The sequence below is a fragment of the Cygnus olor genome, chromosome 2 (assembly GCF_009769625.2).
Source record: "Cygnus olor isolate bCygOlo1 chromosome 2, bCygOlo1.pri.v2, whole genome shotgun sequence".
Classification (NCBI taxonomy): Eukaryota; Metazoa; Chordata; class Aves; order Anseriformes; family Anatidae; genus Cygnus; species Cygnus olor.
The window spans coordinates 73,688,861-73,703,543 of record NC_049170.1 but is presented as its reverse complement, the minus strand read 5'-3'; the positions used below and the strand labels follow the sequence as shown (position 1 = coordinate 73,703,543).

The 14,683-nt window shown below is 35.9% G+C and overlaps 1 protein-coding gene across 10 annotated transcripts in view; it reads left to right on the top strand.

The window, feature by feature from the left end:
* The window catches only part of CDH18 (cadherin 18), a 548,781-nt gene that overhangs the window by 339,619 nt on the left and 194,479 nt on the right, over positions 1-14,683 (top strand). For 5 of the 10 annotated variants that reach the window (XM_040548563.1, XM_040548562.1, XM_040548561.1 and 2 more), the window contains one exon: positions 5,691-5,767. The exons of 1 other annotated variant lie outside the window; for it this stretch is intronic. The gene's annotated coding sequence lies outside the window, so the exon portion shown is untranslated. The remainder of the gene's footprint in view (positions 1-5,690; positions 5,768-14,683) is intronic. 4 more of the 10 variants (XM_040548564.1, XM_040548571.1, XM_040548567.1 and 1 more) reach the window with 1 other exon arrangement.

The following is a 14,683-nucleotide window of genomic DNA, read 5'->3' as shown; positions in this document are numbered from 1 at the left end:
GCTAACATTGATTACATCTAAACCTCAGTTGTTTTTTTTTTTTTTTTTTAATTTTAAAAACACTGTTACACATTTTCTTAGTAAACAGATTCCCTGAAATGGTTTATATTTATTCTTTTACACATTAAATGTTCTTTCTCCCCAGCCAGTGTGGGGAGAAAAGTTGTAGCACTAAAAACCCAATTTCTTTCTTTTCTTTCATGAAATCCATTTGCTCAGTAGGATTCCATCTAAGTATAGAAACAAGAACAGCGCACTAGGGAATGCATGCACCTAACAGAGACCTGAAAGCTTGCATCCTCAAACTTTGATAATGGTAAATGATCTTACTCTGCTGCATCTCATGCAAGAATTAGAAAAAAATCAAAAAAAGGCCTTGCTCACTTTATGCTTAATTGATAATGGCTGTCCTATTATTTTAAATTGCTATCTCTATGTTATATTTGCTTGAAGACATAGAAGGCAGTGCTGAACTTTGCTGCTTTACTTAATCTGCCATGAGCTTTTCTGTTGACACAGTTGGAACGTGAGTTGAAACATAAGTGCTTGCTTGGATCAGAAATGTGCTGCAGTTTACAAAAACTAGCTCCATGTGTTCTGCTCTGTACACAGAGCTTTGGTCCGTTCCTATGTAAGCCCACTGCAATAACTGGAGCCACCCAAGGGGTGACACCACACACAGCTCAAGTAAAGGCTTTGATTCCACGCTCTCTGTTCTGATGTTTGGTCAAATGATGTACTAGATCAGATTTTTTTTTTTTTATTTTAATTTCCAGTAAAAAGAAATAACAAAAATCAGTTTGTTCCTCCCTAGTAATACTAACTACCATGCAATAACAGAGGTGACTTTAAATATATTTTAAATTACCATTTCAAAACCAGCATTTTCATCACTTCAATTTGGTTTCCATAAGCTGTTTTTTAAAGGTTCCCTCTTACCATTCACAGTCAGGACTGATGAATATATAAGTAGTCTTTCCTTAGCAAGTAAAGACAACGCTTCTGTTAATCAAAATATATTCTTTTTGTTTGTTTGTTTTATTATTATTATTATTATTTTTACTATGCCCATGTTTTGTAAATTTTTCAGATTTCCAGAGGATTATCTAGGGTCATTCTGTCAGCAGGGATGATTATTATGTGCACTGTAATTGGGTGTGTGATGTTATACTGTAATTTTCCACAGAAAAAAAAAAAATGGGAAAATATCAATCGCAACATAAAGCAGACGGTTAGTTCATACTATGTTATTCATTAAGGATTATCTAAATTTTTGGCATTTATGAAGGACATCTGTAGGAATCCAGAGCATTCAGCAGTTTCCGAGGGATACTATACATTGATGGTTTGAAGTAAAGTAATTGATTTCTGAAATCACTTAACAGGCTGTTTATTTCTGTCTGAGAATAAATTTGACATTGGTGAAGCTAAGCCATCTCTGTCTACTCTTAATTATAATAATATCAATAAAACTCTTACAGAATGAAGAAAGGATGCAGGATGAGGAAGGCAAGCTTGAGAACTGATGGGAATAAACAACAGCATTATTAGTATTATAGTATTAGTGTTATATACTGAAGGATTAGTAGAATAAATAGACATACTACATTTGGTGTTACTGTAGTGTCTACTAGAAATTATGGAGCATGTTTTCATCTCAGAGAGAATAGGTAAATCCCAGATCTCAACATAGAAAACATGCTGGAATTACCCTAATTTTCATAAACAGTTATGAACTTGTATCTCTTGCAATAACTGTGAGTAGTTGAAGGTTCCTGCATTTGATTTAAACGGGTGTAGTTTCAGTAACTCTGATAGAATTGTCATGGTTTATTTTACTAGAGCTTAAGAAAATAAATTCATTCTTTCTGTTTTTTTAACATTTTTTTACCAACGCTAGATCAGTTAAAAACGAATTTCCAAATGCACCTCATTGTACGTTGTACTGAACTGCTGAAGGAAGAGCAGGTTACTGATTTTAAGGATGTTTAAAAACTATTCATTAAGGCACCTTTAATGCAAAAGATGCACAACAGTATTTGGAATGTAGAAGGCAGCAGGCATCTAGGTAAAGGAGGTCCAGCCACTACTGATTGAGTGTTAAGAGCCCAGTGCTGATTTTGGTATACTGTTTAGCTCCCTCTTTTCATCATTTAGTGACAGAAAAAAAGGAAGAAAATACCGAAATGCTTAGGAGAGACTTTTCAAATTGTCACATGACATGTTAATATACAGCCAGTATATCCTGGGTTCCTAAATCCATTGAGCTGGCCTAACTTCTTAGTGCTCCAGATGCTACCTGTCTCCTTGATTTCTTGATAACTTTTTTTTTTTCCCTGACTGCTTTGTAAGCAAACTATTTCCTTGGTTTAAGCAGTCACTCCCACAGTGATCTGAACTGTCATACTGAACTGTCCCCAACGATACTTGCAGCCAAACATTTTCCTGTAAGAAGATTTTGTTCAATAAAATACCAAACACTGTTGAATATGTGTAATATCACTGCTTTAGTTGCTGTAACTGTATTGCTTCAAGTTATAGGTTTGAGGAGATTTAGAAACCTTCACTACAAAATTTGCATAGCAATACATCAGCTGTGGTTCTTCTAAAATCTCCATGGGATACCCATAATAAAATAGGTCTTTATAACATCAATCCCACTTATAATTCAAGGAGAAATAAAACGAGAGCATTGTTAATAAACAGTTTTTTACTGTTTTTATAACACTGATTTTTATATATGACTATGGCTTTTGTTTGGTGATTATACTGCAATACAGAAAGGACAAAAATTATTTTTCATGCACTGAAAGTTATTTAAAATCATTATTTCAATAAATATTTTCAGATATACTCATTTCCCTTTATTATGCATCCTTAGATGAAAAATCACTGGCACAATTGTTTTTGCGAGATGCAAAGGAAAAGTAAACTAAATTTAAGGTCTTTTAAAAATATGTTTCAATTATTAGCAGCTTAATTTGTAACTCACTCCAGCCCTTTTACGTCACCTTGCATACTTCCGTACTTTTCACATAAGAAAATGTAAATGCATACTGTATTCAAGAGTTTACATGAAATCATCTGGAGGGGAAAGTGAGGAAGGTAAGAATTTGATACAGGCAGCTATTGGGGCAGGTACTGCTTGATGTTTCTGTGGAAGAGAGGACTCCCTACAGCATCTCTCACATACTGGCACTGTGCCCTTGTTGTGCCTCTTCAGCTTTTCTGTTGGTGGTTGCAATCTCCTTCCCCTTTATCTCTCCATGAGCTCTAAAAAAGAGGGTAGAAGAGTGTTTTGTCCTTTCTGCTCTCCGACCTTTCTTCCTGGCTGTCTTCTGTGAGGTTTCTAGTGGTAATATTTTATTTCTAATGTGTTGGTCTCAGAACCAGAGGAGCTGAGCCATCACACTGGTGTCCTGGCTTGTGCTCCCTCTCCGCTCTCTCCTGATTCCTTCTGTTTTCTTCCTACAGGAGATGTGCACACCCAGAAATGCTTAGCTCAGCAGGTGTGCTGGCAGATGTCATTCCACAGATCAGAAAGATGAAACTAAATTGAAATATGTGAGGAAGGGAGATTAGTTAAACAATCCAGTATTTTTCCTTCAGAAAGGGAACACTTTTTTTATTATGGGATCTTTTAGTGCTAACTGGAGGTTTTCTGCAGCACAAGACTATAAGTAATATGAATTTCAAAATATTACAACCGAAGAAATAGTTTAAATCAGATTTTCTTGATAAAATTTCAATATTAGTGTTAGTAAGTTTAAAAACAGTGCTAAGATTTTTTTATTATTTTTATTTTTTTCCTGTGAAAATAAAGAAAAGACCTTTGGGAAAGAAGTTGGTATCTAAGATTGGGGTACTGGAAGAAAAGATTCCTCATTCTCTTACAGATGTCTTACGTTGTCTTATGTCTTACATCAACTTGTGCAAGCTGATCGATGTCATGGGGAACTGGGGATTGATGGCCACGTGGAATCCAGAAGAGGAGGACCGCTCCACCCGCTAGCATGGATTTTAATGTCTGTGTTGGCTGGGAGAAGCCCTCAGGCAGCAGGGGCAAGGGCTGTGCTGGGGGGTGGATGATGATACCCTCGCACTTGCGGAACGACGTTCATCCCAGTGATGGTCAGCGCTTCATCTCAGGCTCCTCCTGCCACTTTGTGCCTGGCTTTACAGCCCAGAGGTTGGCAGGGGCCTCTGACCCTTCTCCCAGGGCTGATCTCTCTGACTTCCTCCGTGTTGGAAGCCAATGAGCAGTTGTTAGCCCCCATGCTGTTGCCTGATGGTCTCCTGCTCTGAAGGTGCGGCAGGGCTGTAAATTCGTCAGCAGTTCATCTGTGCTTCTCCCATCAGGAGAAGCAGAGTGGGTGGATGTGTTTGAGACCTCATTTCACCTGACCTGTACTTTCAAGTACGTTTTATCCCATGACACTTAGCATGCCTTGTTTTTCTACTTGTGAGACGGAGGTAACGGCTATTTTCATTCAGAGAACATTAATCTTCAAAACTATTTTTAATGTATTTCCACCCATGCAGTGCAGGGGTTGTCTCCTAGGCACGTGTAAGGAGTGGGCACATGCAGCATGGCAGGGGTCCTCGTGTAGTCTCTCCCATCATCGCTTACTGCAATGGATAGGCAGGAACATAGTAAATGGTGGTGGGCACTTAAAATCAAGTACTATTGACCACTTTTTGAAAACAGATGGTTCTTATTTCACTTTTCAGTCATGAAGAGTTTTACATCCTTCAAGAAAAAGAACTGAGTTTAACACGGTGACATCTCTAACATACAAGGTCTGAAATGACTGTTTATACTTCATTTTTCTAAGATGTTATCTCATGTCTTGTAAATGAGGCTTGCTGTAAATTTTAGATGCTTGTTTGTGCTACTTTTATAGGAATAATTCTAGCACATTTGATTTGTGCTAGAATTGTAATTATTAATAGTTCTGTTGAATGGCTGGTGTTAGCACTGCATTGCTTACTGATACCTTTGGGGAATGTTAAGTAATCGGCAGCTATCATGTACTTTGGAAAACTGAATTTTCTTACACATGCCTTTTTTCAACTGCATTTTCTCCAATGGAGATTTTCAGCTTTTATACTTTTATATATATATATATATATATATATATAAAAAGATTCTTCAAAGAAGTTTAATTTCATACTGAGCATGAAACATATTTGGACTTGCAAATGAAAAAGAGGAGAGAGTGATACTAATATGGACTTAGGCACAAACCCTAGCCAATCCTTTACTATAGCAGACCAGTGGAGAACACATTAGAAAAAATTAAATCACTGTTGAAATATTCATGGTTCACCCTGTCATAAAAGGCTGGAAAACTGAGCTGATACAAAAGCAATGGATTTGCCTTTTTAAAAATATTTATTTCTGTATTTGTCATCTGATTGCTTCTGTTTTTGTTTTGGTTTGTTTTTCTCCCTTTCTTTATTGTTTAAAGATTTTAACTGTATGCCCCACCATGGTATTCTTATGAAGGGATTTCATGGTCATAGATTATTAATAGCTTTTATGATGAAAAGATTTAAGTGTTGATAGCACTGTTGTACGGCTTTTTACCTCAGCTGAAAGAGATTTTTTTTTAGTAAAATACCATCTCCCACAGTTTCTTGAAATCTGACATAGTTTTTTTGTTTGTTTGTTTGTTTTTGTCTGCCAGCAGCTAAAGAGGCAGTAGGTTTGATTTGGCAAGTTGTTTGGAAAAGGAGTGGAGAAGTGCCCTGTAACCACTGAACAGTAAGTGCCTATTTTACCTGCTATTTTAGCTGCAGAAGTAAGTAGGATACACAGATAGATTGGTATGAAACTTTTATAATACTGAGAAGCACATAAAAATGATGCTGTTGTTTCATTCTCTGCAACTTGTACACATGTAAGTCTGATTATTTTGAAACTGAAATATTTTTTAAAAAGGCTAGGAGATCTTTATTTAGAGATCAGGTCATAAACAGTATTGAGGTGCACAGAGTAAATTATTGAAAACTAAAATTGAGAATTTAAGTGGCATTCTGTTAAATTGATTTGGATACTAAGTGGTTTTAAATATTCAGTATAAAAAGTTGCTAAAATTAGAGGAAGCAGTTTGGATGTGTACATACAACTCTGCCCTTGGAAACTAGGAACTAATTGAATAAAGATATGCCTGTCAGCTGCACTTCCATGCTACTAAAAATGCCACTCTGTTTTGTACTCTAAATGACTATCAGCTTTATTTGTAGCATGTTTATCTATTAATTTAAATGTTTTTTTTTTTTTTTTTTTGCATCGTGCCAGATTAAAATTCCTTTTTCAAAATGCAGGTGTTAACTGCTTTGTGTTTTTCTCCAAGAGAAAATATCACTGCAGAAGAAAGGAATATAAGAAAGCAAATCTAATCAAATATAAGAAAGCAAATGTGACAGGGTAGATTTAGAAACGGGATGCGAGCAATTAAACTGGAACACTAATATGTGTGTAGCTTTAACTCAGAAAGGTTTAGAAATATTTGCAATGGTATTAAGCACTTAAGCTGTTTTTGAGCACAATCGCATAAGAAAAATCTTTAAACTCTGCAACAAGAAATCTGTATTTTTAAAACTCTCACTACGTCAGTAAATTAGTTTAGAGAGTGAATTTTTGCTTTTTCTTAGAATTGAAAGTATGAAAGCAGCTGAGGCGGAAGTTCATAATATTAGGTTGTAGGAGTTATATTAGCTTAGGAATTATGGACATTGCTTTAATATGTTTTAATGTCTTATTGTTTATAAGTAAGCACAGGTAAGGCAAATGCAGTAAGATCTGCTTGACTGTTGGACAAGATGTTCTCTGCAGCTTTTTGAACACAATCTTGGGGCATTTAGAGGAGCAAACAGCAGGCTTGGGAAGTGTTGCGTTTTAGTGTAGTTTTTTTTTTTTTTTTGGGGGGGGGGGGAGGGAGAAGGCTGTAACCAGGATGCGGATTGGAATGAGATAAGCCAATCTGCTTGCTCATTGCTACCAGATGCACGCCTCCCAGCTGTCTTCCTCTCTCCTTTGAGACACCATGTCTAATGCTTATTCATACCCTTGGGTAGCCAGTTCAGCACAATAACCAGAGAAAGACGAAAACCAGAGGAAGTGGACTGCGTATTTCAATAACTCTGAACTGTTGGAGGAAATCATTTTTGTCTACCCACAACCTTCCTCCATCTCTCCAACTTAGAATCGATACCTTTGTCTCTGAGGTACTGCACATCTCCTTCCTGCCACCTCCTTGGGCTTTGGGTGGAAGCTGACTTGAACTGCTGAATAATGAATACTGCTGTAACAGAAGGCAAGGAAGGAACAGAGGAAGAGTGGGAAATGATACATCACACAAATTGCAAGGGTTGTAGGTTGATAATGGACCATGAGATTTTTGGAATAAGTATTACATATTTTGTGAATTACTGTATTAATGTTGGCCATCTCCTGTGGCTGGTAGCTGTATTGCTTGAGAAGTTACCTGAAAACAAGTTGCCATGTGGATATAGTTGCATTAATGTATTAAAAATCTATGCAATCTGGTGTGTTGTAGACACTAGTCATTGAGCTGTAAGAACAACAGAAGTGAAAATAAAGCTTTTAATACAATATTGGAAAGAAAGATAAAGAAGATATGACTTCTAAACCCTTTGGCTGAATTTTAGGGGCAATAAGATAGCCGATGACCTTATAGTCAGAAATAGAGATTCTGATCTTAGGTTACCAGTACAAATCCTCTCTAGTCCAGCAGGATCATAAGAGTTGCTGCCCAATAATTTTTTTACACATTTGACAGTAATTATTCTCTTGTTAAAGATTTTAACAGAAGAAATGGGAGGGAGTCCCTGTGCTATGGGTCTCTAGGATATTTTCTCATGTATTTTCAGAAAAAAAATATTTTTTCAGAGCAGAACCACAATGCATTTGAGTGAGCTTTTGTCAAGGATAAAGCAAGATTACCTTGACATTGGCTATTCAGGGCATTGTCTATGAGAAGGTTCATGGTTTCTGAGTGTGTTAAATCGCTGGGGGAAAAAAAAAAAGAAAAGATGAATGGTTGTTCTGATGGTCTGTATATTTGTGCAAAGTGGGACTATATTGACACCACTAGTACACAACTGTCAGTGTGCTTATTTAAGAAATACTGATAAATGAAGAAGAGCTGTTGTGATTGTGTGCAGTTGGTGGTTGATGTTATTCTGGTGTGAACATTTTTGACACATGAGATTTTGTATTTGTGTGTAGAAATAGATAGAGGTACAACTGTCTCATAAAGTGTTTGCTTTCCATCATTTATTTTGGTGCATATCAAAGGATCGATGCCTTCTGGGCTGTGTCTTAATGCTACTGTATGTAGTCAGCTCCTCAGGAGTGCCATTTCCTATCTCCCTGGTGAAAGTGCAGTAAAAGATAAATAAGAAAAAAGTGTGGTCTCTGGTGCATGTTACTTTCATAATACTATTTTTAAAGCAGCAATAGTAGATGAGATGGAGCTGCATATGTCTACGACTTCCTTATTCTAAATTATTGGATCTGACCATGCCTATGAAGTGTTTTTTTTATCTTTGTTATCAGTAGAAGACAGACATCCAGTAGCAAGTGGCTTTTAGAAACACAGAAATGTAGATATTTCCCTTTGTTTAGAAGAATGGCTTGTTTATAATAAGAGTATATAACCCAATTATATAAAAAATTGTGTGATTCTGAATAATTACAGTCCAAATAAAACCAGTGAAGGGTAAGGGATGAAAAGAGAAAAAAAAAAACCTTTTTTTTCTGTACAGCCTTTTTTTGTTTGTTTGTTTGGTGGGGGGCAAAATATACATATTGACAGAAGTGGATTAGTTTTCCCTCATGTGTATGACAGAAAATGTAAAAGGCACACCAAAAACAAATAAGATGTATGCTGTAAGAAAGTACATCTGGACCGTGTTGTGGACTTAACATTACTGAGATGGATCAGTGCTTTGCATTCACATTTCTATCTAACACCTAAAGTGAATGAATTTCTGCTTTTGGTAGAATATGCAGATTGCATATTTGAGTGGTTTACTATCCATACATATCTTTAGTTCCTGTTATATGTAGTATATGTCCATCCTTTAATAACCAAGAAATTTAAAATAGGAAATTTACCTAGCAAATGCCCTTGTTCATGCATTAAAACTCTCGTATCCTTACAGCAGGCCAGATTTCTCAGGCATTTGTTCAATACCTGCAGAAAAAACAGGGTCAAACTCTGTCGTTTAATAATACGTTGGTCTGTTCTTGACCTTTTTGTCAGAGGAAGATGTCACTGATTGGCAACATTAATGGTATAGTGCAGATACATTTAAATGAGCTTTGAGAAAATGAGCTTACGTGCATGTCAGCATAGAGTAGTGTTCTGAGCACAGTACGGGCATCCATTTCCAGTTTCTTGGATATGTTTTGCAGCCCAAACTGAGTGCTTTGCTGTCAGAGCTGGAGAGCTGCTGTTTACAAGAAGTAACTGCTCTTATATGTATTCCCCACTTACAGACTGAAGAACTCCTGAAAATGTAAGCATCGAGGAAGCAGCTAAGTTAGAAACATCTTGAGTTCCTATTCACATTTTTCCTTTTTTTTCTCTTCTTTATTATGTACACCTTATTCAATTAAACTGTTTATTGTAAGTTTTTATAGTAAATAGAAATTTAGATTTTTGAAAGATAAGATCTCAAAAATAACCAAGCAACACACCTTTTATTAGGTGAAAACTTGGATTCTGTACTGAAAATGCAATTAACTTATGAAAACAGTTGTAGGAGTTAACTACAGTTAAATGAATAATTCTCATTTAAATCCTTTTCCCAGGTGCTATCCAAAAGCAATGTTTGAAGTGTAATCTAATTCTGAACTCCTTTTTAGTATTTCCTCTCTATTGATTTAATTAACTGAGCCAAAGAACTCTGTATTCATAAAATGTAGAAACTATTAGGTAACTTGCTACAAAAACTAATATGACACTTTAAAACTTACTATCTTCTAAACTTTGTGCCTTACGATTAGAAGGCTCTGTAAAGGGGAAAAAGTGTATTAGACTCTTCAGAAAAGTAGAACAGATGAGTGTCAGTTTTTACTCTGTTATTTAGGTAAAATACTATAAAATAGAATTAATCTATAAAGTTATCGGGTTTGATTCAGAACTGTTAATTTCTTACAGAATCTTCATATTTATTGTCATTAGCTATGCATTAAGCACCGAATATGTCATTCTTTACTGGATACTTACATTGGTATGTGTATATATATCTTTTCATGTGCCCGTTTACCTTTCACTGCATCAGAAATCTTTGTTATTGCAATAATCACATAAGAGCCCTTCACCATCCTGCAAAGGGCATACACAAGTGCTAAACACAAGTCAGTGTTGCTTAAATCTAGCATAAGTGTCTCTTACAGAGTCTGCTGAGTCTCAAGAAATGTATAATTCTAGAAATCTCTGCACATCACAATCCAGACTTTAAAAAGGAAACTAATATTCATATTTTAAAATTACAGTAAAATGCATGATGATGTTTAGGAAAAAAAACAAAAGGTTTTGTTCTAAGACTTGGATAGTGTCCCCAGATATTTCACTGTTGTTTCTCCAGGCTAAGGTGAAGTGTGGGATGGAGCATTGTTGCTACACTAGCTCTTATTCCAGCAGTTATTGCTTGGGTGTTATAGATGCTCATGGCAAGCCTATGTTCTTCAGTCTCATGTTTGATCAGTTACTTCAGCCTGCTGTACAAACAGTATCTCTGTCAAGATAAAATAGGCCTGAAGCTGCCCTAAAACTCTTCCATCTGCATCAGACAAAGATCACAAACTTTTTATTAGGTTTTTAAGCTCTTATCATGGTGCGTTATTTTCTTTATACTGCTGTTCTGTTGTGGAGCTTATGGTGGCTTGTTGTGATAACTGTGCACTTCTTTTAATTCTGGAAGGGTGCTGAAGGTTTGCTAGTAATCTAGTCAACAGTGCAAGCCTATTCTAGTAATGTTAGATCTATGCTAGAGTATGTAGAAATGTATGTATTCTTATCAGTGAAATTTATGAAAAGTAGTTCAAAAAAAAAGTGAAAAAAGAAGAATAGTAGTTTCAGTGTTTTTCACAAAACACTGAAATGCAAGACAACAAAATAGCTGGTAAAAGGCTTGAATATCACTTTGGCTGGTTAGAGATAATATAATCAATACATTTTATTGATTTTTTTTTTGACTGTTTTCATAGTAGATATTCCAGGCCTCATTAAAGATTTTGTGAGGTGTTATCCTTCTACATTTATTTTTTCATTATTGTATTCCTCATTAAATAATGTTATTTAATTTTTATAATTTTAATTTTAAAAATTAAAAATTTAAAAATTAATTTTAAAAATTAAATTTTATAATATTTAGATGAGTCCTTTCGTAAGTGGGATATAGTTTATTACAACTTGTTCTCCTCCACCCATGGAGAGTTTACATGTTGCATTTAGGGACCTTTTCACCACTTGCTTGAACAGGGTACTCTGGAAACAGTGTAGTTGTAAGCAATGTTACTATAAGGCTCAAAATGAGACTGAATGAGATTTTTCTGGGACACTGATCTTTCCTGTAAAATGCACTGTTTCTTAAAATGAGAGGGTAGTGTTTCTGGGTGTTCAGCCCTGACTGTGGTGCTCTTTTAATGATGCCAGATGATTATTAAATCAGGGGATCATGCTAAACCCTTATCCTGCTCGCTTACAGAAACAAAGCTGAGCTCCAGAAAGTATGTAAGTTATAGGTTGAATATGTAAGTTCTGTACAGAAAGTCTGTAAGTTATGGTTTGCGCTGGGTGCAAAGAATCCAATATAAAACATTTTCTGTTTTAAACTTAAAACTGTTAAGCATACTGTGAGTGATTTCTGGAAGACCTTCAACTCACACTAGAAAACCTAGTGTTACATGCCATGTCTCTTATTTACGAGCAATATGAAAGTGAGCTTAGTGTGTTTCACTTGCTGTTAGACTATTATTCATGTATTAATGGAGGAAAAACGTTTTGAAACTGAATGTTATGTTCTTAAATTTTCCTGGTGCTTTTCAATATGTAATGTTATTTGTCTATGGTAACTGTTCTCCAGGTCCCCCACTGAAATGCCAGTGACCTGATCTTTAAAAAGTTCAGTTTTAAGCTGAGTTCTAAGCAAACAATTAATCCCATTAATGTCAATGAGCTTTTCGTTAATAGGCTTAAAGTTAAGTAGGTCTTTTTTTGTTTGCACAATCAGAACCTAAGACGTGATTCTGCTGATTAACCTTGTTTCTCCTCGCCATTCCGTTCCTGAGGACTTGTTGGTGTTATGATTTTGACATTGAATCTCAGTTTACCTACCTGCTTATCTGTTCCTGGAAAGTTGGTTGGACAAGAATGGAAGCTAAAATTTTCAAAAGAATATAGCGAAGTTATATATACAAAGCCTATGGCAATTCAGTAGGATTAGTATATTTAGCACATTTGGAGATTTAAAGCTTATTACAAATGAGTACATGAAAATTGTCTGCTGTATGAAACCTGAATTTATCTTAAGACTTTAAAATTTATCTTAAGATTAGTAGGGTTTTCATAATGTATTTAACTTCAGTTAAATCATGTACAGTACTTCAGTCATTTCTATATATCTTTTCAAAACTCACGCTGAGATATTTTTCTTTTAACTCTTCTATTTGGATTTCACCTGAAATTTAGTACAGCATTTCTTTCTGAATTTTCAATACAACAAGTTAGATAACTTAAGAAAATGTTTTCTTGGGATATTCTGGAAATTTTCAGTATCTGCCATGACTACACTATATTGACTGCACTACTATAAAGAAGTTGTTTCTTATAAAGTACAAATGACTGGATTTTCTTGTTAATGCTCCATGATAGAAAATTTAGTTATCTGGGCTTGGGGAATCATCCAACATAAGCAAGATCTTCAAAAATAAGACAGTCAGCAAAAATCCATTCTGCTAGTCAACCTTCACCCTAGGGTGAAAAGTTCAAGTAAGTATTTGATGCTTGTGTTCGTTTCTACTACAAAGTGGCAGTAAAAATACTTACTGCTACAAATGTAGCTCTAATTTCTTTCAAAGAAAAAAAAATAAATCTGACTTGTGGGTTTGCATTTGCTCATCTGGTGAGACAGCCTTCTGGAAAACATTTGGTGTTTTTCTGATTATTAAAGATTATTTTCTTGCCAAGATAACAAAAGTAGGTAACAAAGATATTTCTGTATTTGAAACAGTAATTACACATAGAAAGTTCCAATGCCAAATTACACTGGTGTTCTTTTCTTTTTTTTTTTTTTTTTTTCCTTTTAGGCAGACACTTCTTATTTATGTACTCAGCATATGCACTTTTATCTGTATCTGTATCTCCTTCTTTCATCCATCAGGGCAAAGCTGCCTTTGCAATTTATGCGATTGCTTTGTATATTGATTCTGACTTTTGAATACTTTGCAAAATGAGTTGCTGAGTTATATTGTTTGCATTTAACAGATAACTTATTTTACTATAAATATCTGTGAGAAAGCTGTGACATGCCAATTGTAGAATTCAGTATTTATGAGTAAGTCAGTCTGAAACGGAAATGTATACATTTAATGAATAAGGTGATAAATCGAGAAACATAATGGTTTAATACTGGCTGAGCTGGAAGAGTGAGAAAAGAAGACAGGAAGATAATAATAATAATAAAAGAAATGCACATTATGTACTTGTCAAGACAGTAGAGAAAGCTGCTCATAATGAAAGGATCAGTTCTGCCAGAGAACAATCTAGTTGTACCATGTAAAAAGAAAACATTTTTAGGGAGATGGGAAGAAATCAACATACTTGCAGCAATGCTGTGTGGCTGAAAGTGATTATAGGATGGTTAGTAGAAGTAATGTAATGGGAGAAATCAGTGACTAAAAGACATCTCAGTTACAGTGTGATGTGAAAGGACATGTTTTTAAATACAGACTCTAAATTTAGACTTGACGTACATGGATATCCCCTTAGCTCTTCTTTCTCTTTATTTATGGTATTTATTACTATATTTGCACAAGAGAAATCCCGGAACTGCCGATGACTGTTTAACAGAGCTTTCTTTTGAAATTACTCCTTTTCTACAGTGTTGGTTTCCTGGCTGATAGAATCATAGAATCACAGAATCATAGAATACCCTGATCTGGAAGGGACCAACAAGGATCATCAAGTCCAACTCCTGGCTCCACTCAGAACCACCAAAAAATGATACCCTATGTCTGAGAGCATTGCTCAAACACTTCTTGAACTTCAGCAGGCTTGGCGCCATGGCCGCTGCTCTGGGGAGTCTGTTCCGGTGCCCCACCACCCTCTTGATGGTGGGGGCACCCCCTTTTCCTAAGAGCCAGCCTGACCTTCCTCTGTTCCAGCTCCATGCCATTCCCTCAGGTCCTGTTGCTGTCCCCAGAGAGCAGAGCTCAGCACCTGCCCCTCCGCTCCCCTCATGAGGGAGCTGCAGGCCGCCATGAGTCCTCCCCTCAGCCTGCTCTGCTCTGGGCTGAACAAACCAAGGGACCTCAGCTGCTCCTCAGACATCTTCCTCTCTAGACCCTTCACCATCTTTATAGCCCTTCTTTGGATGCTCTGTAATAGTGTCAGGTCCTTTTTATACTGTCTCACCTGAAACT